Raw genomic sequence first — 21772 nt, 5'->3', positions numbered from 1 at the left:
TCAGATACACATACACTCACACACGTTCACATATACATATATTTACATATAATATATAATATTTACAATTATAATATACATGAAATTTATTGACATAAATTTTGACCACTGATGACTACACTTAATCATTTCTAGATGAAAACTGTGAGCAACTACAAACATTGTTTTAAGCAATGTCTGTTATTCGTCTTTTCCACTTTTATTGTGTCAGGTAGTTCATAAACAATAAAACACGATTAAATGAAAAAATAATTATGTATTTTGTTCTTTAACATACACAGCATCCTTAAAATGATTTTTTCTGACATTTAAGGAGATTTCTGACATGAATATTAGCATCAGCCTGCACATTGGATTGCCATTTCAGACATTGCTGTGATTTATATTGATTTAAATTATACTTTACTTTGATCTATGTGTTAAGTGTTAGAAATGAAACTCAATGTTTTCCCTTGATATCAAATTTACTTATTACTTTCAAGCTCAGTACAAGTTTATTTGCTAGATCTAAGGTTGGTAGCCAGAAGCTTCTGGAACTGTTAGGATATGTGACAATGAAGTACTTCATGGAAGTTTACATAGCTTTATAGAATTTACTTTGAAAGTAAAAGCATGGAAAATTAATGCTAATGTTATGTGTTTCTATATTGACAAAAGTTCTGTTCTAGCTAAAAAATTTACATGTCAATAGTTATATGTGTTGCTTATTTTGTTATTGATGATGGAGCTATGCCATCATCCAATCCCTATCCAAGAGATCCTGTGCCTGTGCAAGGTGATTTTTTTAATTCAGTATATTATAATAGTAAAACATAATAGTGATACCCTCCATCTTAACCCTTTCATGGGTGAAGAGTGACTGCTCCTATACCAGCTACCCAATTCCTAGAGACAGGAAAATGCCTGGCTGGGCACATTTAATTGGCTAGACAGAACCAACCGCAGTCCCTTGTGGCTGCTGTCCTTTCCTTCAGTCCTCCCAGAGCCTTGTCCCTCACCTGGTAAAGAGGGACTATCACTGTGTCCCCAAATACATGGAAATTACCTAACACACATAACTCAGGCCCAAGCTACTGACTCTGCTCTTCCCTGTGTGTTTCACAGAAATGGCAATAGACTGGTAAGGAAATATTCTTGTTTCTATTCACTGAGTCATGAACACCAGGCATCTTCTCTTGATGCCTTGTGAAGTGTTCTGGGAGGAATGACCTTCCCCCTCCTGACCTTCCTGCCCGGGGGATCTACTCTGTAATGCCCCCCATTATATCAAAACTAAAGGAAAGGAAATGCACCCATTCCTGGATGCCGCCCAGGGCAGACTGCACATTCCTGCAGTTGGGGTAGTGAGTGTCTATAGTACAAAATTAAAGTAGTCTACCCATTCAGTGTGCATGTTATATAACTTCATTGAGTTAAAAAGCTCTTTAAATTTAAATAAAACAAAGTAACTAAAAAGTCTTTTTAGTTTTAAATAAAACAACTCAATATTGTTCTTGCTGGGTCATATTCTGGAATATCTAATCAATATGAAATCTTTAGAACAAATTTCTCCACCATTTTATAAGAGTTATGGACTATATGCTACCCTAAAACTTAACCTGCACAAACAAGAAATACTCCTGATTTTACCGTGGTATTAGTTACTACCAAATAATAATCACTTGCTTTAGAAAAATAACCTGAGTCTGAGGTCAAGTCTTTGACTTTATAAAAAGTTTTCTTTAAATATTATACTATTGATAATCTTTCATTTTTTTCTTCATATAAATTTAATTTCAGATTCTTAGCATGTATTATATTCTTCACCTGGTTTTCCCTGGAACAGCTCTGGAATTCTAGTTCATATTGGGAATGAATTTCTTTTGAAACTATTAAATATTTATATCTATGACAAATTTTGTTAAAATTCATTCAATTCTTTTTTCTACCAATTTAATATTTTTTTACATAGCTTGCTATATAATGATCTAAATATGCTTGTGTATATTTATTCCTCCTAGCTACTCAGGAGGCTGAGATCTGAAGATTGCTGCTTGAAGCCAACACAGGCAGAAAAGTATTCATCAGACTCTTATCTCCAATTAACCACTCAAAAAGTGGCACTGTGGTTCAAGTGGTAGAGCACTTGCCTTGAGCACAGAGAGGTTCAGGGGCAGTGCCTAGGCCCTGAGTTCAAGCCCCACAACTGACGAAAAAGAAGATGTAACTAATGTTAGAATTTTGATTTTAAATTTTAATTGTGTTTTCTTAGTCTATAATCAACTGAATTTGTAGTCGAACATTTTTGTCCTGCAAAAGAGTTTTAATCACTTACTAGTTCTGACAGTTATTTTTAGTAGATTCATTCAGACTTTTTAACATAGACAATTCTACATTTTTTCCAACAAAAACAGTTGTTTTCTATCTTGTATTATTATTATTTCATGTGTGTTTTGTGTGCACAAGTGTACCCACTAGTGATTTACTTCAGGCCCTTACATTCTCACTCTGCTGTTGTGCTTTACCACCTCAGCTATGCATCCAGGTCTTTGTTATTTTTTAACTGGTTACTTAGAGATAAAGGTCTAGTGGATTTGTCTGTCCAGGGTGGCTCTGAACCCGATCCTCAGATCTCAGCCACTTGAGTACCTAGGGTTACATGTGTGAGCCACTGGTGCCCAATAATGATTAGTGTTCTAATATTAGGTAGAAATTCTAGTAGAATGCTGTAGTGTGATGAGAGATGCCATTCTCGCATTGTTTATAATCTTGATGGGAAGATTGCTGCTCTGATCATTAAATATGATTCTGATTATAAGGTTTTTCACAGGTGTTCTCTAGCAACTTGATGCAGATCCCTTCCATTTTAGAGGGTGATACATTTATTATTTTTCACATCTATTGATATTATTTTGTACTTCAAGGTTAGCCTATGGTTGATTAACACAATGGCCTTTTTTTGAGGTTTTACATATTTACCATATGTCCTTCTTTGTCATGATATCTAAAGCATCTTCTCGACTGTTTGCCTGAATGTCCCACTAGTTCATCACTGTACTGGAGCTTTCCCCTCTGTATTCACAGGGGACATAGGTCTGTTTGTAAAGTCTGTTTGAAGCAGCAATGGTGTCAGTTCTAGGCAACCATTCTTACAACTGTTAAATTTAACTACAACAGGTATCTGTCTTCTTTCAAGGTCTTTTTGGAAAACAGATATGGTCAAATAATTAAGTTCCCTTTATTAAGACAAGCAAATATTGTCAAGATTTGTCTCCGAAAAACTTTGCCTCAAAGCTATTAGGTATCTGTTTTCTTCTAACTGTGAATATCCCTAATAAAGCATAACTATCCAAGCACACTCACTAGTTGTACTCACCATTGTTAAATTCTGGAGTTACAACAACAGAGGAACAATGATTATGATTTTATAAAATATGGCAAAATGCTTGATTGAAAGAGAAACCAAATAAAATGATGGATGGGTAATTTCAGTGTAGGGAAGAATACAATTTTATGACAAGGTGAAGTGAGAGCCATGGGAAATTGGCCTTATATTCATGGTGTTAGGCCATATAAAATTACATTGCATAAGTAACAACTGTTTTTGTGAGGTCCAAAAACAAGCATTCTTCTTTGGAAAAGAGAATTTCACTTTTGGTTTGAACTTCAGTGAGGCTTAGCCTAATGGTGGCTCAGAGATCCAATTATCTGGAACCCTTTCATCTGGTTTGGAATGGAAATTTTAGGAAGTTTTGTAAAACTCTTAAATTGTTGGGCACTGTGGAGAATAGGACAGGAAGTGGGTGTGTCTAGGTCGAAGTCCCAGGCTTACATTCCGTTTGGGTTCTACGACTTTAATTTCTCTGGAGTCCTATTTTCACACCTGCACAAGAAAAGGATCAGACCAAATGATTTTTAATGTCCTTTACATTCTAAATTTTGATGCTTCGTTAGCCTAATGTATGGGAGAACATTTCTGCTAAGAGATTGATCACATGAATACCTATAAATTTTCAGGCATTAAGGAATGAATGACTTGACAGCTGAATGGTTGAAGGATGGATTTACATCCAGTATATATTTCAAAAAACTGTGTTACATCTGCTTTATTTCCCTTAAAAACCATTTGGGCATTTCAATGACCCTTTCTGTGTCCTTTCCTATTAAAAATACGTAGAACAATTATCTTTATATATCACCTGAAAATAATTTGAGAACTTTATGAATGTTAGTAAGGAATCAATCGTCCATGAAAAATGGAAGACCTGTTTTTGTATTTAACCAAATTATTTCTGCTAGTCAGCACTCGTATTTACATCTGGCCGCTTGTACTGGGAAAATCTAGATTCTTGTAGAGGTAATTAAATTGGCTCTCATCTTTGCAATTACAAAAATGCAGGTGTCATTTTAAATTTGGGCCAAAATGAGTAAGAGTATTGTTCTTCAAAAAGTACCAAAAGTGCCTTTGCAGTTATATAAAGTTAACTTTAGACAGTAATCAGAAAGGATTTTTGTTTTTGTTTTTTGTTTTTTCTTTTTTGGGGGGGGGGAGTCTGGTCGTGGGGCCTGAACTCTGGGCTTGGGTGCTGTCCCCCAGCTCTTCAGCTCAAGGCTAGCACTCTACCACTGGTGCCATAGCTCCACTTCCAGTTTTTTTTTTTTTTTTTTTTTCTGTTTATGTGGTGTTGAGAAATGGAACCCAGGGCCTCATGCATGCAAGGCAAGCACTTTACCACTGAGTCACCTTCCCAGCCTGGATTTTTGTTTGTTTTGTTTGTTTGATTTTTAGGCTTGGTGCATGAAATTGATTCAAGGTAAAACTTCAGTAACTTCAAAATATTTCCTATGATCCTAAATCATGGCCAGATGATTGAGAATTCCTGTTTATCAACTCTCAGTAGAATATTTCAAATATAATCTGTCTGCAGTGTGTGCATGCCTTGACTTAGTTCAATTCCTCCTCAGCCTGAGCTGCCCTCCACTACATTCCTAGGTTAATCTTGCTTTATAAAAAGTTGTATAAGAATATACACAGTGCTTCCATCCTCAGTGCTTATGAAAATGTATGACTCAAAGTAAATATATTCATAGTGACAAATCTATTTGGGCAACCAGAAATTTTTGTGGAGTGAATAGAGCATGAGTAAAGGAAAAGCTGACTTTGATTTGGGAATTTGAAATAAAAAGTTTCTAGGTCTTGAAACTATATCTGGTTGCATGTGTAGGTGAATATATTCTCATGTACTGACGTCAGCATTCCCTCATACTTAATTACTCAGGGGGTGATAGGACCAACTCATTATTTTTCTCCTTTTAGTATTACTTGGCCTTATTCTACAGTTTGGAAAAACATGAATAGTGATGTAAGAAACATAAGTGAACTATGGGATATTGATTTATACTCTTTTGAACATGCTCCAAAGGTTGATGGGGTAGATCTGTTTATATTTTTCTGATGAACCTCCATACTCATTTCCATAGTGGTTGTAGTAATTTACATTCTCACCAACAATGTCTACGAGTTCCATTTTCCCCCTATATTCAACAACTTTTATCTTTCATTGTCTTGATGATTAAGGTGGGATAAGATCAGATTTCTTTTGAGTGTCACTTTCTTTATGGTGGCTATGGACATTGAACATTTCTTCATGTATTTCTAATTTGAGTTCAATATCATCTAGACAGTATAAGCTTGTGATTGGCATCGTGACAGAAGATGACACTTAGGCTCCCTGGCTCTTCACTGGACTTTCCTTTCTCACTATCATTCTTAATGAACTAGTTTCTATCTCACCATCCTCCTTACCTTCTAACTACTTGAAATTCTTCTAGGTAGCATTATCTGAGCGTCTCAGAAAAGACAAAGTTGGTTGTATGCAATTGTTATTGCACCACTATAAATTACTAATTTTTCTATAAAATAGCTGATGTTTATGATGAACATTTTCTATATAGCTAGATAAGAAAGATAGGAACTTTACAAAGTCAGGAAAATGTATGACCCATAGTGCATAAAACAGGAAATCAAGGGGAATCTAGCATTAAAAACTCATTTTTCTACTCATTTGTAAATTTAAAAATGCAAATTATACCAGCTAGTAGATACTGTTTTTATGTACTTGACTCGTAACACAGAAAGTAAGTGTTATTTCACTCATTATTAGCTATTGGAATAATGCTCAAGAACTAAGTCTAGATAATTATTTTTTTAACTAAATGAAACTGATTCATGTCAAAGTTTGTGAGAGCTGTAATGATTCAGAGCACTACTGGTAAGTAGTTCGATGGAGTTAGTTTAAACATAATCCTTGGGTAGTTTAAACCTACATAGTTGGGTAATTAAATGGCATGTAGCATAAAAGGATCAGTTTAAACTCCTACTCAGAAATCATGCTTGAATACAAAGATTATGATATTGAGGAAGCTCATTATTATTGTGGTATGGTTTTTGAATGGCCAGGGACAACTTAAAAGCATTAAAATATTTGGAAAACTCAAGTCATTTTTGCTTCTCATTTGATTTTTTTCCTACTTTTAATGATCCTGAAGAAAATATTGGACATTCTTTTTAAACATACTATAATAATTCATTTTCATGAAGATATTTTTGTATGCAATTTAACAGGAGCTTTGGTGTTTAAACTATTTTTCCAGTACTAACCTGTGAATGTAAAAGGGAGAGACTAAAGATAAAATTGCAACAATGTTTTTCTGAAAATTGAAAGGGGCAAGTAAAACACAATTTCCCTCTTTCCTCATTTCACTCTGATTTATAACTTACATTATTGAATTGTAATGATGATATCTTACCAAGAGTCTTGATTTTGTGACTATTTCAGTTTTACTCTTCTTAGTCCTTCTCTGTAGAGAATGTAAATGTTTTCCTTTCTTCCAACCCTGCAAATCTCTTACTTTATCTCTTCAACCATAGCCCCCAGAACTACTTTCCATTGTATCTCTCAAATTAACTACCTCTTAGGGAGATAGAAATCTCACAGCTTCTACCGTTACTCAATGTCATTATTGAAGCGATGGAGACGCATGAGCCAGCCAGGTGCACAATAAGCCTGTGGAAGCTAGTTGAGAGGCTCATTCCTTGCAGAGAATGAACCCATTGGCTTTAAGACCTTTCTAATACATTACTTTCAAGATTATTGAGTAAATATAAATTTCACCAATTGTGAACTCAAATTAGAATGCCAACCTCTACTCATGGAAATTTATGGATTAAAACATCACTTCTCAGTGCTTGGATATTTCTCAAGGGAAATAGAGAAGGAAGACTGCACTCTTTCCACTAAACAATGGCCAACATTCCCTACCTAAAAAAGGGATGGTACAAATGACCAAGCCTTACTAGAATGTACTAATTTCAATATATTACTTGTGAAGCTAGTTGTGTGTTATTTCAGAAAAACAAAGAAAAATTCAGAATAACTCCATAACAGTGAAGGATTTATTAACCTTCCTATCCTTCTAATAAGTAAATGTAACAACCATGTTATCACTCAAGAAAATTACATTTAGTATAAAGGGAGTAAGATGCCATATACAGACAGAAAATGTTCATTGTTTCAGACAGCAAGATTAGTTACAAGTGACTATGCAAAAGATCTTGTGTTTTAAATTTCACTGATATCAGCTAGTTATCCACATGATACTATGTTTTAAAATTCAGCAATACACTTTTTCTTTTTTGGGTCCGGTTGTAGGACCTGAACTCTGGGCCTGGGCACTGTCCCTCAGCTCTTCAGCTCAAGGCTAGTGCTCTACCACTTGAGCCACAGTGCCACTTCTGGCTTTTTTCTTTTTGCTTATGTGGTGCTGAGGAATCGAACCCAGGGTCTCAGGCATGCAAGGTAAGTGTTCTAACACTGAGCCACGTTCCCAGCCCCTCAGCAATACACTTTTCTAACTACATATAATTTCATATAAAAATCTGAGGGAAAACAATTAACAACTTGTTTTATTTGTTAATACATTATAGAATGATTATTTGCATGAATTAATTTACTGAGAGTTTTGTAGTAATTATTTTCATTTAAAAGTAAGTCATGAACTACTGAGAATATGAAGAAAAGAGGATGCTATATTTGAGACCACTGCAAGGCCCAATTATCTTGGTAATCTACATCAAAATCAAAATATAAAAGAAGGTCTATGACTAGCTCAAATAGTGGAATGCTTACCCACCAATACTAAGGCCCTGTCATGAGGCACTAGGGTCAATTCCAGAACTGCAAAGTATAAGTTACTTAATTAAGATTTATTCTCCAAAGTATTGCCTTTTTTTTTTTTTTGGTCGGTCATGGGGCTTGAACTCTGGGCCTGGGCGCTGTCCCTCAGCTCTTCAGCTCAAGGCGAGCGCTCTACCACTTGAGCCACAGTGCCACTTCCGGTTTTCTGGTGGTTTATTGGAGATAGGAGTCTCAAGGTCTCTCCTGCCCTGGCTGGCTTTGAACTGCGATCCTCAGATCTCAGCCTCCTGAGTAGCTAGGATTACAGGCGTGAGCCACCAGCGCCTGGCAGTATTGCCTTTTAGTCATGTCTGAAGATCGATAATACAAATAATGAAATTTTGAACACTTAGAGTGTGTCTCAAGATGATATATCACACTTGACTGTTTTTACTTTTACTTATAGCAAGCAGAAGTGGAAGTTGAAGAGGGAAGAGGAAGACAGATATTACTTTATAAATAGTTGCCATGTACCATAAGAATATCCTAGATTTAGATCCTAGCCACTTACAAACAAAATCGTGTGCCTGAGCTGAGATCAGTGGGTAATGGCCAGTAATCATTACAAAAAGAGAAAACTCATGTTTAAGAAAGGGCTATGTGTCCCACGGTTTCCCTTATTTGCAATATCTAGTATATGTAGGAGTCAAGCAGAAAAGGTCAGATAAGGTAATGTTAGGAAAATGAACCCTAAGATATGTATTCAAATGTGTTTTTTTCTTTCATGCGATTGTTTCTAACGCATTTATAAGATTATTTTTTCGTTGCTTTGTATGTCTCTCCCCCACAGTATAACCCTGGCTTTCACTGTATTTGATGTCAGTATAATATGTGGAGGGGAAGGGGAAAAACAAGTCGTTTAAATAAGGATACAGGTTGTCATGTCGAAAAGGAACTTTACAACTTTGGTTGGGGGTGGAGGGGGGGGGCGGAGGCAGGCTGGGAAGGGATGTGAAGGGGAAACAAAGGAGGAGGCTACAATGCTTGATAAGAAATGTACTCATTATCTTGCCTATCTAATTGTAACCCCTCTGTACAGTATTTTCACAATAAAAATTTAAAACATAAATAAAAAATTAAAAAAGAAAGGGCTATTTATATGTGTCCACAGAGACTACTTATAATGACCAAACACTAGAAATAATGTACTCCCCACCCATGGAATATCCACAGACTACAATACTATTGAACAATAAGAAATAAAATATTTCTTCTGTGTGCCACAAGAAAATAAGAATTATTTTCTGGAGTAAAAGAAAGCAAAGAGGAATATTTGCACAGGATGTTCAATTTTCACAAACTTCTGGAACATAAAAGTTAACTCTTCATGTTATAAATCTGAAGAGTCTTGGGGTAGAAGTAATTAATGAGTGTTAATGAGGCCACAGGAAACATTAGAGGATAACAGAAATATGTCTTACCTTCAATACCATGAACATGTCAAAATTGAGAACTACGTGCAATTTAAACATGTATAAATCTGCATCCATTAATTAAACCCCAATATATATTTTAAAAAACTATAGAGCTTGGATTTACAGAATATATGACACTTGTGCTTCATCCAAAGCTTGAACGCTTCTCTTGATTTTGCTGATATATGTAGGAAGAGGACAACAAAATGTATCTAGAAGGAGCCATGAATCTATTATAACTCTGATAAACTAATTGGGCTTTTGTCCCATAGAGTCAATTAAGGTTTAAATTCTTAATGCCACACTTACGCAACAGAGTCTTTGCAGAAATCCTCTGGTAATTCACATTGCTGCAGCATGTGTAACATAGCAACCTGGATCAGAGAGCAGGGAGCCCTTTGGCCCTGGGCAGGGAGGCAGACGGCAGAGCCTAGTCACATTAGTTTTCATCTAAGTTTAAAACAAATATGGATAGACAGTGAATATGTACCTGCATCCAAAAGTGGAATAAAACAATAATAGTAAGGAGTCTAAGGTGAATGCCCAGGAAGAGAAATGAGAGATAAGTTACCTGTAAACAGCTACTGTAATATTTCAATGCATATGGGAGACAGGAATAAAGACAAGATGGAGAGTATGTATGGCAGAGCTTGTGGTATGGACTAATTGATACAGTTTTGGCATAACAAGCATGAAATCCCAGGTTCAAATTATAGTACATCCAAAAGAGAGAAGATTGTGTAAAATTCTGACCAAAATAATGATAACTAATAACAACAACAAAATAAAATTTTAATTGATGGTGAAGAAAGAGTTCATGTTGAACACAATATTGGATGGATAAGGATAAAAAATCAGTTATATAGAGGACATCTCATTCAAGACCTGCTATTTTAACTGAGTCTTGAAGTGTGTAGAGTATTTAGTGGAGAGGCACAAAAGTGATATGCATTTAATATGTGACACTAATGATCCAGGTGACATGAGATCAGACGGAAACTTGCACTGCAGAGTTGTTGTATTAAGTTGAAAAGGAGGAACTCTGACACATAGATCTGAATGAAAGCATAAAGATACTAGAGTACTCTACATGCTGTCCCTAATTTCTGATCTGAACACCTCGATCCATTATGGTGTCATAAATTATTACAAGAATAATGTACATTTCATATTTTATGTATCTGTGGGGAAGCTAAGAAATGTATGCTAGCTGTGTACCTGTGGGAAATTTAGGAAAACATGAGGACTGGAAACACAGATCTAAGAGAGGCAGATTATAACTTGTAAACCAGAGAATATTAAAATAAATTTAAGACAGTCAGGGGAAATACTTAGCTTAAAGAGATACAGTGGGGAGAAGAAGTAGGTGGTAGAGGAAAAGGAAAGGCAAAAGGAAAAGGAGAGCAAAAAGAACAAGGTGAAGAACAAAAAAGGAGGAAGAAGAGGCAACAACCAGATAGGGAAACTGAGAAGTAATGTTTATACATTTTATATAAATATTTATACACTTATATACAAGGAAATCATGTAGAACTAATTTTTCATAAGCCTAAGAGGAGAAACTGTCTTCAATAAATGGTAGCCTAAATAAATTTTGAATGTACTAGCAACCAAAATGTAGACTGAAAGAGTTCACAATTTGTATTTCAGTAGTGAAAGATGCTGGATTACAGTAGGCTATGCACTAATTTAAAACTATGAGACATGAGTTCTAAAATACACTAATTTGATTGACATTGAGAAGAGAAGTTCTCTACGGTATGGGACCCTAATCCAAAACTGGCTCAGAAGCTATATCAGAAACTCTACTTACCCAACAGTTTAAAAAGGGCAGATTTGATATTGGGGATTTACCTGAACTTATGCACAAATAACTCTGATACTGTGTTTTATCCTATCTAGTATAATTTTGAATGAAGTATAAATTACTTCATCCAATTTCAGGATCAAGAGTTCAGCTCAAAAAATATGCAAAAACCAAAAAAAATATGCAAAAACCAACAAAATGCTGAAGACAAGAATAGAATTAAAAATGAGTAGGTAGTTTAAAAGTACATCTAAGAAAGCAAACAGATACCCTGTTCTTGTGGAAGATAGAACTAAACAAACTATAACCTAGGGTAGCATCAGAACCGTTCTTTTACCCACTTCATTATATAAATGCAGACCTCTAAAAGAATGTTATTAAAAATGAGGAAGAAAGCAGTGTGCAGGTGGTTTAGGCCTCTAATTCTAGCTACTTGGGAGGCTGAGATCTGAGGAGGGAGGTTCAAAGCCAGCCCAGGCAGGAAAGCCTGTGATATTCTTATTTCTAGTTAACCACCAGAAAACTGGAAATGGCACTGTGTCTGAAAGTGGTGGAGCTCTAGCCTTGAGCAAAAGAGTTCAGGGACAGTGCCCCAGCTCTAGTTCAAGCCCTATGATTGACAAGAGTGAGAGAGGGGGAGGGAGGGAGACAGAGACAGAGACAGAATCAAATATAACACCCCCCAAATATCTATTATTTATTATATAACAGATAACAACAACTTATTATTTTATATGTTAGCAGCCTTTACATTTTATAAAGGTCTTTGTCACAAATGATCTCACTTTATTCTAATAGAAACTAATTTAAAACTTACCGTGTTACGTTTTAAATAAAGAAAATAGAGGTCGCAGGGCCCACAGAGTGAAAGATCTTTATTCTGGTTTGAAAGCCTGAGGATCACATAAGAACAATGGAGACAACACTATGACTATTACAGCCTCCCAATTTATTCAAGTTTAAGGGGGGGAAAACTAAGTAAGCAAAAATTATATTAATATGCAGTTTATTGTGAATTTCCCCAGTCCACACTCCTATTAGTTTAATGACTCAACATAGGCATTTAAAGGAAGACACATAAAAGATCTGCAGCGTATTGTATAGGCATTAGGCATGGTGGGGTGGCATTGCTTAAGAATCATGGGTACCAAGCATAAAATTTCTGCTGAGCTGTAGAACTCCACTGCAATTAGTTTAGTACAGGCATTTGCACAATCGTTATCTGCTTGGCTTTTGGTTGCCTTTCCTCCATGATGAGTATATTCAAAATATGTGTATTCAGATGTAGATTTTTATCCTATGGAAAACATTTTCTGGAGTATGGCCAGTCTTGAGAAGAGCTTCTATACATGCTGGTTTCTCATTTAGGGTGACAGGTGTGATGGAGGACAAGAGTGATACTCAGGTTTTCCATTTCTGGATGACTTTTGTACTTTTACTGAAGACATAACCTTGGGTGGGAAATTGACTATCTCTGAGCCTGATTACTTTTCTCCTTAGTGTTGAGAATATAATAGCTTTCCTGACTACTTCACTGAGCTGCAATGAAAATCAAATGAGATAATGCACAATTCATTTGTGGAATGCATCTCAGAAGCAAATACTTTAATCAGAGAAAGTGCAGGCTGAAGAACTAAGCTCTGGATTTAAGTCCTAATCTAGCCTCTTTCCAGCTGTGTGCCTTTGGAAGAGCATCTTAAACATTCTGTGCCTCAGCTTGCTTATCAGTGAAGCTCATATGATAACAATAGTTCTGAACTCACAGAGCTGTGAGTGGTAAAAGAAATAATAGATGGAGTGCTTACAGAATACTATCTAGTAAATAGTAACTAGAATTATTAAAATGTTTCCTTATTTCAGGGAGGAAGAGAAGGACAAGGAGGGGAACAGACAACAAAACAGAATTGTGAAGAATTTGCAATTTCTTTCTTTCTTTCTTTCTTTCTTTCTTTCTTTCTTTCTTTCTTTCTTTCTTTCTTTCTTTCTTTCTTTCTTTCTTTCTTTCTTTCTTCCTTCCTTCCTTCCTTTCTTTCTTTCTTTCTTTCTTTCTTTCTTTCTTTCTTTCTTTCTCTTTCTTTCTTTCATTCTCTCTCTCTCTCTCTCTCTCTCCCTCTCCCTCTCCCTCCCTCCCTCTCTCTCTCTCTGTCTCTCTCTCTCTGTCTCTCTCTCTCTGTCTCTCTCTCTCTCTCTCTCTCTCTCTCTCTCTCTCTCTCTCTTCCTCCCTCCCCATCCCTTTCTCTCTCCCTTGAACTCCAAGAAATGGAAACAAGAGGTTTTGGTTTTTTTTTCCTTTGTGGCTATTTAACTTTTGTCTTCTTTGTAAGTTTATCTGTTTGAGTCAGAAAAAAGGGAGAGGACACAATGTGTGCAAAAAGGGTGAACAAATGCAGCAGTGATACTCACTGGACATTATATTTAAAATGCACCATACAACTTGTGGGTGGGGAGGTTGGGTGGGGAGACTGAAAGGGAGTGAAGGAAATGGTGGCGTTTTCCAAAAAGCAATGCATATGTAACTGTAACCCCTCTGTACATGACCTCTACAAAAATATATACATACATATATTATTTTAGTGCTTTATTGAAAAAGCATGAAAAACTAAAATGATTCCAAGAATTCTACCCACGGTGACTTAACTCAAAACATGCAGTAGGCTCTGGCATGCTGACTGAGATAGGGTTTTTCACTAAACTTTTGCACTGAAATGTTTTATATTTCTACTTCCAGTGTAACTGTGACTACAGAGTTGATCAAACTCAGCCTCCCTTTTACCTAATTTGTATTACAGTGTAGTTCCTCATCAATAACTACTCCTAAAGATGAAAGTATGAATCCAATTTACTAGATTTTTTTACTATAATGTGTTTTTTAAATTCACAAATTCAATTCCTCAAGAATTTTGACTGATGTTTAGTACAAGACCAATCTTGTGAAACATGTTTTTGTGCTGTACATGGTTTCTTGTGCCTATAAATCCAGCCTTGGAAAGCTGAAGCAGGAGACGCCCAGGCTGGAAGCCACCCTGGGCTATAAAGTGAAACTTTTAATCCTCGGGATACTCTTTAAAATATTTGCATATGTAACAATGGAATTTCATTCATCCATTAGGAAGAAAAATACTATGTCATTTTCAGAAATGGATGGACCTAGACAACCATGTTAAGTGAGGTAAGCCAAGCTCACAGAGATAAATGGAGCATGTTTTCTCTTGTAGGTGGAAGATATATCTGAAATATATCTGGACATGATAGCATACGCAGGATTCTGGGCATTTACACATAATATGACTAAAGAAGGATACTCTTCATGGAGGAACCCAAAGGAGTAACTTCTCTGAACATTTACAATATATTTTTTGAAACAAACTCCAGGAAATGAAATACATTTTGATGTTGTTCGTGGTAGTAGTGATGGCAGTATAGTTCATTTTTGCTTCTTGAGGGTGAGGGATGGGTATGCAGAAGAGGAATGAGGAAGACATGTAGTTCTCACATTCAGCCAACACTATGTGAAAAATGAACTATGTAACTTGTGAGCAGGGATGAGAAGAGAAAAATGGAAAAGTGAAGGAAGTGGTAACATTGTCAACAAAAAAGAAAAGAAATGTACTCCTCACATGACTTATAAAAAGATGATCCCTTTGTACAACAGCTTAATGATTACAACAAACATACTTAAAAAGGAAAAGAGGGAGAAGTTCTAAATCCAAGCTCTGGTATCAGGGGGAGAAAAGTTTGTATATGTGTGTGTTTGTGAAGGGATAGAGATTCCTCATTTTTCTGTTGGAGGTGAGCAAAGAAAAAATAATCTAGCACATTCTAGGAGCCATTAGCAGCACAGAAAGAATGTTTAGAGATGATGTAGCAGCCAGGACCTAGAGTATTGAAAGGCAAGAAAATGGGAAATAGAACCTCTACTGATTACACCTGTAGTCTCTCACACGTGAGCTCCTCCAGTTGGAGGAGATAAGTTTGCACTTATTCTCAATAAAAAGCATTTCAATTTATAACCAAAGTTTGTATTGATGGTTAAATTGCGAGAATTTTCACACAGGAACTGCTCACAATGACCGGTGATCCAAAACCAAGGAAAAGTCTAAGATGTGGATTTTTGATCAAAAATTTGCTAGCCTTTCTTGAGGTGAAATTAAAACAACATTTAATATTTATGTTTAAAAAGTAAAAAGCGTAAAACCCAAAAATGAGATAAAGATGACTTAGCATTTGAAAAGTTATATCCTCCATAATTTCTAATTTCTCTCTGGTCAGTGTTGACAGTTTGTATCTATCTATCAAGGATTTTTTCCCCATTTCATCACCATTGTTAATGTTATAGCCACAAAATGTTAGTACAGTCTTATAAGATTATTATAATATTTGGAGAATTATAGTGATACCCATTTTAACTACAATACTTACAATTCATATTAACAGGTAAAAGTGTTTGATTTGGTATTTCTTTATGAACTAGCTTTGATTTTCACTGAGTTTCACTATCATTTTTCTGCTTTTGTTTTCACTGGTTTCCATTCTGATATATATTTAAATATTTAATTGCATCTTTTAAATCTTTTCTTTTTGGGGGGGGGGTTGATTGTGGGGCTTGAACTCTGGTCTTGGGTGCTATCCCTTAGCACTTCAACTCAAGGCGAGTGCTCTACCAATTGAGCCACAGAGCCACACCAGGTTTTCTAGTGGTTTATTGGAGATAAGAGTCTCATGGACTTTCCCTGCCAGGACTGGCTTTGAACCGTGATCCTCAGATCTCAGCCTCCTGAGTAGCTAGGATTACAGGCGTGAGCCACTGGCACCTGGCCATCTTTTAATTCTTAAGTAACTTATTTACCAAGTTGGTTTGCCTCTTGAGTAGAACAAAGCAAATGAAAATGCTTAAAATTCTCTTGATTTGGGAGGGAATGCACTGAAGTTATTTTGTACACAGAAATGTGTTTATACAAGACATACTGCTACATCCTTGAATAAACAATATTCTAATTTTCAACAGAAAATAATGGTCTACAAAAAGAACTAAAATATTTTCCATTTCATTGCCATGAACAGATCATCTTGTAATTTGACTCAAGACATTTACTGATGAAAAATATTAATGAGAAATTTTATTGACTAAGAATATTAACTAAAAATATGAGCAGTTTTATAATCATAAACTGATATCCTTAAATTGGGATTCATGCCTTTTAGTGACATATCACTTCCTTTAGAGTATTATATAGCTATAGACTTTAGTTTTACCTTTCCAAACCTTTCTTTGTGACATGTTGAATTCATATATATTGTAAAATTGCACTTACTCTCAATAAGAAGTATATTAACTCATATGTATGTGTGTGTATGCAATTGTGAATTAGGATTGTCATGTACCTGTAAAACAATTTTCAATTTTAGCTCATTGTATTTGTGTTTGTTTCTCTGATAAATAAATTATAGAAGAATTATTATTAGATTGTAATTATGGCAGGAATTTTAGAGAATATATAATCTAACACAGTAAAAATACTGCTTTCTGTGCCACACAGTAATCTTTGTTTATAAATATTTAGAGACTTGGTGCAGACAGAAGATTCTGAGCTCCAACAACAAGCCAACACCAAGTGCTGACTACTTTTTGTAACTTCATCTAAGATGGAAGACCAAGCTCTCTCCACTCCCATGCTACCATATCTACCACTCTAAACCATGCTTTGTAATAATCCTTTTTTCCCTAAGTATATTTCAACAGCAAGATTATCTTTATTTTCTTAACATTGAAATGACCACCCATTTCAAAATCATCTCTTAACACAAATTGAAAGGCTGAACTAATTAAGTGAAATTCCTGGCATTCACAATACTTCTATTTCATCCTATTTTGCTTTATTTCTTTTTAGAGGTTACAGAAAAGTAGAGTGGTTTTTAAAAATTATGGAAAATGAAAGTGACTGCTGACAATCACTTAAATTTAATGGTCAATTTGCAATAGGTCAGCTTCAATTCTAGTCAATTTAATTTTTCTATTTAAATATATTCCTAAATTTTTGAACAACAACTAAACTGAGGAAAATACTTTTGCATCAAAATTATGGATTTATAACTGTATTAACAATTTTAATAAGTATTATGGAAGATCAAGATCAAGGATTAGGGAAGATCGCTTTGTGGCTGTCCTAAATAGAGAATAAGTTAAAATTTATGTTACTGCCTTTTCAGCATGTGTAATCTTATGTGGCCATATGGTTTATTATTCATTCTTCATGATTTTTCACAACAGAGTCAAAGTCAGCCAGACCAGATGCTAGAGCAAGGAAATTATCTCCATTCTTCCAGGCAAATTAGTATTTCTGATGTTTACAGTTATGAATTCAATGTTTGTGTGTGCACAATATCTGTGTGTCTCAATCCTACAACCTCACGTTATGATACCAGGGACCGGGGGCTTCAGGAAGTGAGGAGGTCATAAGGCTGGAGCCCTCACAAGGGACATGAATGCTCTTACAGGAGCAGAGCACACACTGCCTTCTTCTGCTATCATTTTACCACATGATACATAACAGAAAGGAAGTAAGTGGTTAATCACCAGATATCAGCTCAGCTAGGGCACTGGACTTGGACTTTCAGGCTCAAGAACTGTGATACTTCAGTCTATGTTGTTTAAGCTACCTAGTAGGTGCACTGCTATTGTTTTGTAAAATCCTGGGTTAACAAGTAGGTATTGGGTTGGGCCCAGATTGGTGCTGGACCACTGTCCTCTTGATCACTGCCTACTGAGGATTGTGGAAATCTGTTTTGACTGGTAAAGATTAAACAATGCCAACAAGCTGGATTTCTTTAGAAGCCAGTCCTCAGCTTGTGGCCAGCTACCCTCTCTTCCTCCAAGATTTCTACTCTATTAATTACAAAGCTGTACTTCCCATCCTACCCTTACATTTTATTTATCTTTATTATTATTATTATTTTTAAGTAGTTGTACAAAGGAGTTGCCATAATCCAAAGGAGTTTTTGACTACAGTGCATTTTGATTCAGGTCAACTCTTTCAACATACTCAGTCACCCCTCCCAACTCAACCCTTCCCTTACTTAGCTTAATTTTGGTTACATACTGAATTTTTTGTCATTTAACAATGCAGTTTATGTGTGCAAGGTATCTTGATCTGTGTCATTGCTTCAAGATCTTCACTCCCCCCTTCAGCCCTCCCCATCCCTATATTTCTCAATTCTGTAGTGTACACAATGAATTCTTGCCTGCATTCTCCTCCTTTTGTTCTTCTAAACTCTCCCCTTGACCAACACTCTCCCTCTTCCAAGTATCCATTTCCTAGTAGGGAATTTGTCCAATAAAATACAAATATGGCCATATCAAAGCTTCCAGCACAACTAGTTTCATTGCAGTATTCAATAGCCAAAATATTGGATCAGCCCAGATACTCCTCAATGGATGAATGAATGTCATATATATACCTGTGGAATTCTACTCATCCATTGCAAGAGTGATATTGTACCATTCATAAGGAAGTGGAAAGAGTCAGAAAAAATTGGATTAAGCAAAGTAAGTAATGCCAGAGAATCATAGGTTGCATGATTTCCCTCATTTGTGGTAACTAGAATGTGCCTATTAATCTACAAGTAAACACTGTACGTGTTTACAAAGAACTACAAATGAATTTGCTGGCATATTATGCACTTTATGGGGAGCATAATAGTATAATTCTTTTAAAAGACTAAGTCAAAGACCATTCTTACTTTCTTAGATGACTTGTAACCAAATGTAGTCATTCTGGAGATATAGGGCTTCCATGTATGAATTTTGAAAATCATAATTCATGACCAACCGCAACACTGGAAGAGATTGTAATTGAGTACAATCATAGTAACCCAGTGCTGCTAGTGTGGATAAAAAAGTTGTTGTGGGAGGGACATGCAAAGCAACAAAGAAATAATCTTATAAATGTATTAGAAACAATCGCATGAAAGAAAAAAAAACATTTGAATACATATCTTAGGGTTCATTTCCCTAACATCACCTTATCTGACCTTTTCTGCTTGACTCATACATATACTAGATATTGCAAATAAGGGAAACCATGGGGCCTATGTTTCTTTGGGCCTGGCTTACTTCACTTAATATAATTTTTTCCAAGTTTTTCCATTTCCTAACAAATGGGGCAATGTCATTCTTTCTGATGGATGCATAGAATTCCATTGTGTATATATACACATTTTCTTGATCCATTCATCTACTGAGGAGCATCTGGAAGGGGAAACAAAGGAGGAGGCTACAATGCTTGATAAGAAATGTACTCATTATCTTGTCCATGTAATTGTCACCCCTCTGTACAATATTTTCACAATAAAAAAAGTTGTGTTTTTATATGATTGAACATTTTATTGAATTAGGATTCAAAATAGGTTGCAACATTTAATCTGCTAATACTTACTTGTAGGGAGATTTTGGTTTTGTCTCTCAAAATTCTGCTCATACAGTTATGGTGCATGGATTGAATTTGAAATATCTATTTATTTTAGTATCCATAAGAATTTTTAAGGCAAGTGGGCAAAAAAGGAAGAGAGAAGGAAGAGAGAAGGAAGGAAGGAAGGAAAATCTTGGAAAGGACGGGAGACAGAAAGGGAGGAAGAGAAAAAAGGGAGGGAGGAAGAGCAGGAGTAAGGGATGGAGGGAGAGAGGAAGAAGGAGAAGTAGGGAAGCACAGTAACAGTAAAAAATGCTGTTTCCCTCAAGTGATTTTCCCCTGTCTCATTGCAAGCACCATTGAGTCTGTATTGTTAGAACGACTAGCAGAATAATGAAAAATGAATACATTATCAAATATAATTAAATTCCTACAAGTTAAATGGCTGTTCTGACTTCAAATGTATCATAAGCATAAATTAAGTTAGGTAATATGCAATTAAATTATTTTATGTTAGAATCTGAGCTCATATAAAGATATATTTCTATTCAAACCCCAACTACATTTCTCTACATTATTTCTGCCTGGTGATCACATCAGTGAACACACCTGGGTAGATGAATTTTTTTTAACATTCCTCCATTCATTTCTTTTTATCTCATTCCCATTTGGAATCATTTTGAAAATCTAACTTGTTATTATTCTCATTCCATTTTTAATCTGTGTTAGGTTAAGAAGTTGAGTCAGCAATGAGTATTTTCAAATCTCACTCTATTTTCCAACCTCTACAAGAAATTCAAAGTGATATAAACTATAAGAGTTATCACAAGCACATTTGAACTAGGGATGATAAAGAAATGAAAAAATAATGTAGCTAAATAGTCCATGAACTGAACATTTAATGCTTGAGTTTTATAGAAAGAAAATCTACCAGGAAGGGAAAGCAAGGAAAATGAGCTACTTTCAGAACCATGCACGCCATATTCAGTTCTTACTTTGATCAAATATGTATTATGCTCTGTGTGCTGTAATGACTATCATTCCAAAAGCGCTTGTATGGAATTAAAAATAAATGTAATCCATGCTAATAAATTTTCAAAACTTATATTCAGTAGTGTAATCAATTTTTCATGAACCAAGTACATTTATCAAAATTTGTTACTATCCATCATCATAACCAATAAAAATATTTCTTACCTTATTGTAAAATATATGTTGTCAATAAAAAAGTTCTCATTGATTAAATAAGTATTACAATATTTGATTCTAAGTTAGGTGCTCTTTAAAGAGCACCATATTTATAAGCATTATTTCAAGTATCCCTAATTTAGGTACTTATGATTTAACATGAGAATATGAAAGAAACATCATTGATATAAGTGATCTATTGTCTATTCCACACCTCAGCTTAGCAGAAGGATTCCCCTAAAAATTTATTTTATAGGTATAATAAAATTGTGAAGTTATTCAGAAGTATTATTGTAAGAACTCTGTATCATTGTAGTTCATATGAACAAGTTTCCTGTCATTGTCAGCATTTAGCATGCTACAGTAGTATTTCATGAGAATCACTTATTAGAAACGAAAAGATTATCGTTCAAAATTTCATTGTTAGCCGGGCGCCGGTGGCTCACGCCTGTAATCCTAGCTGCTCAGGAGGCTGAGATCTGAGGATTGTGATTCAAAGCCAGCCTCGGCAGAAAAGTCTGTGAGACTTCTTTTTTTTTAATTGTGAAAATACCCTACAGAGGGGTTACAATTACATGGGCAAGATAATGAGTACATTTCTTATCAAGCATTGTTGCCTCCTCCTTTGTTTCCCTTTCCCATCCCTTCCCATTTCCACCCCCCCTACCCCATTCTCCCCCCCACCAAAGTTGTAAAGTTCGTTTTTCGACATAACTACTTGTACATCTCATTGTTGCAATG

The sequence above is a fragment of the Dipodomys spectabilis genome, unplaced genomic scaffold, assembly GCF_019054845.1.
Source record: "Dipodomys spectabilis isolate Male_0828 unplaced genomic scaffold, ASM1905484v1 ptg000050l, whole genome shotgun sequence".
NCBI classification, from domain to species: domain Eukaryota; kingdom Metazoa; phylum Chordata; class Mammalia; order Rodentia; family Heteromyidae; genus Dipodomys; species Dipodomys spectabilis.
Note: the sequence above shows the minus strand (reverse complement) of the source record.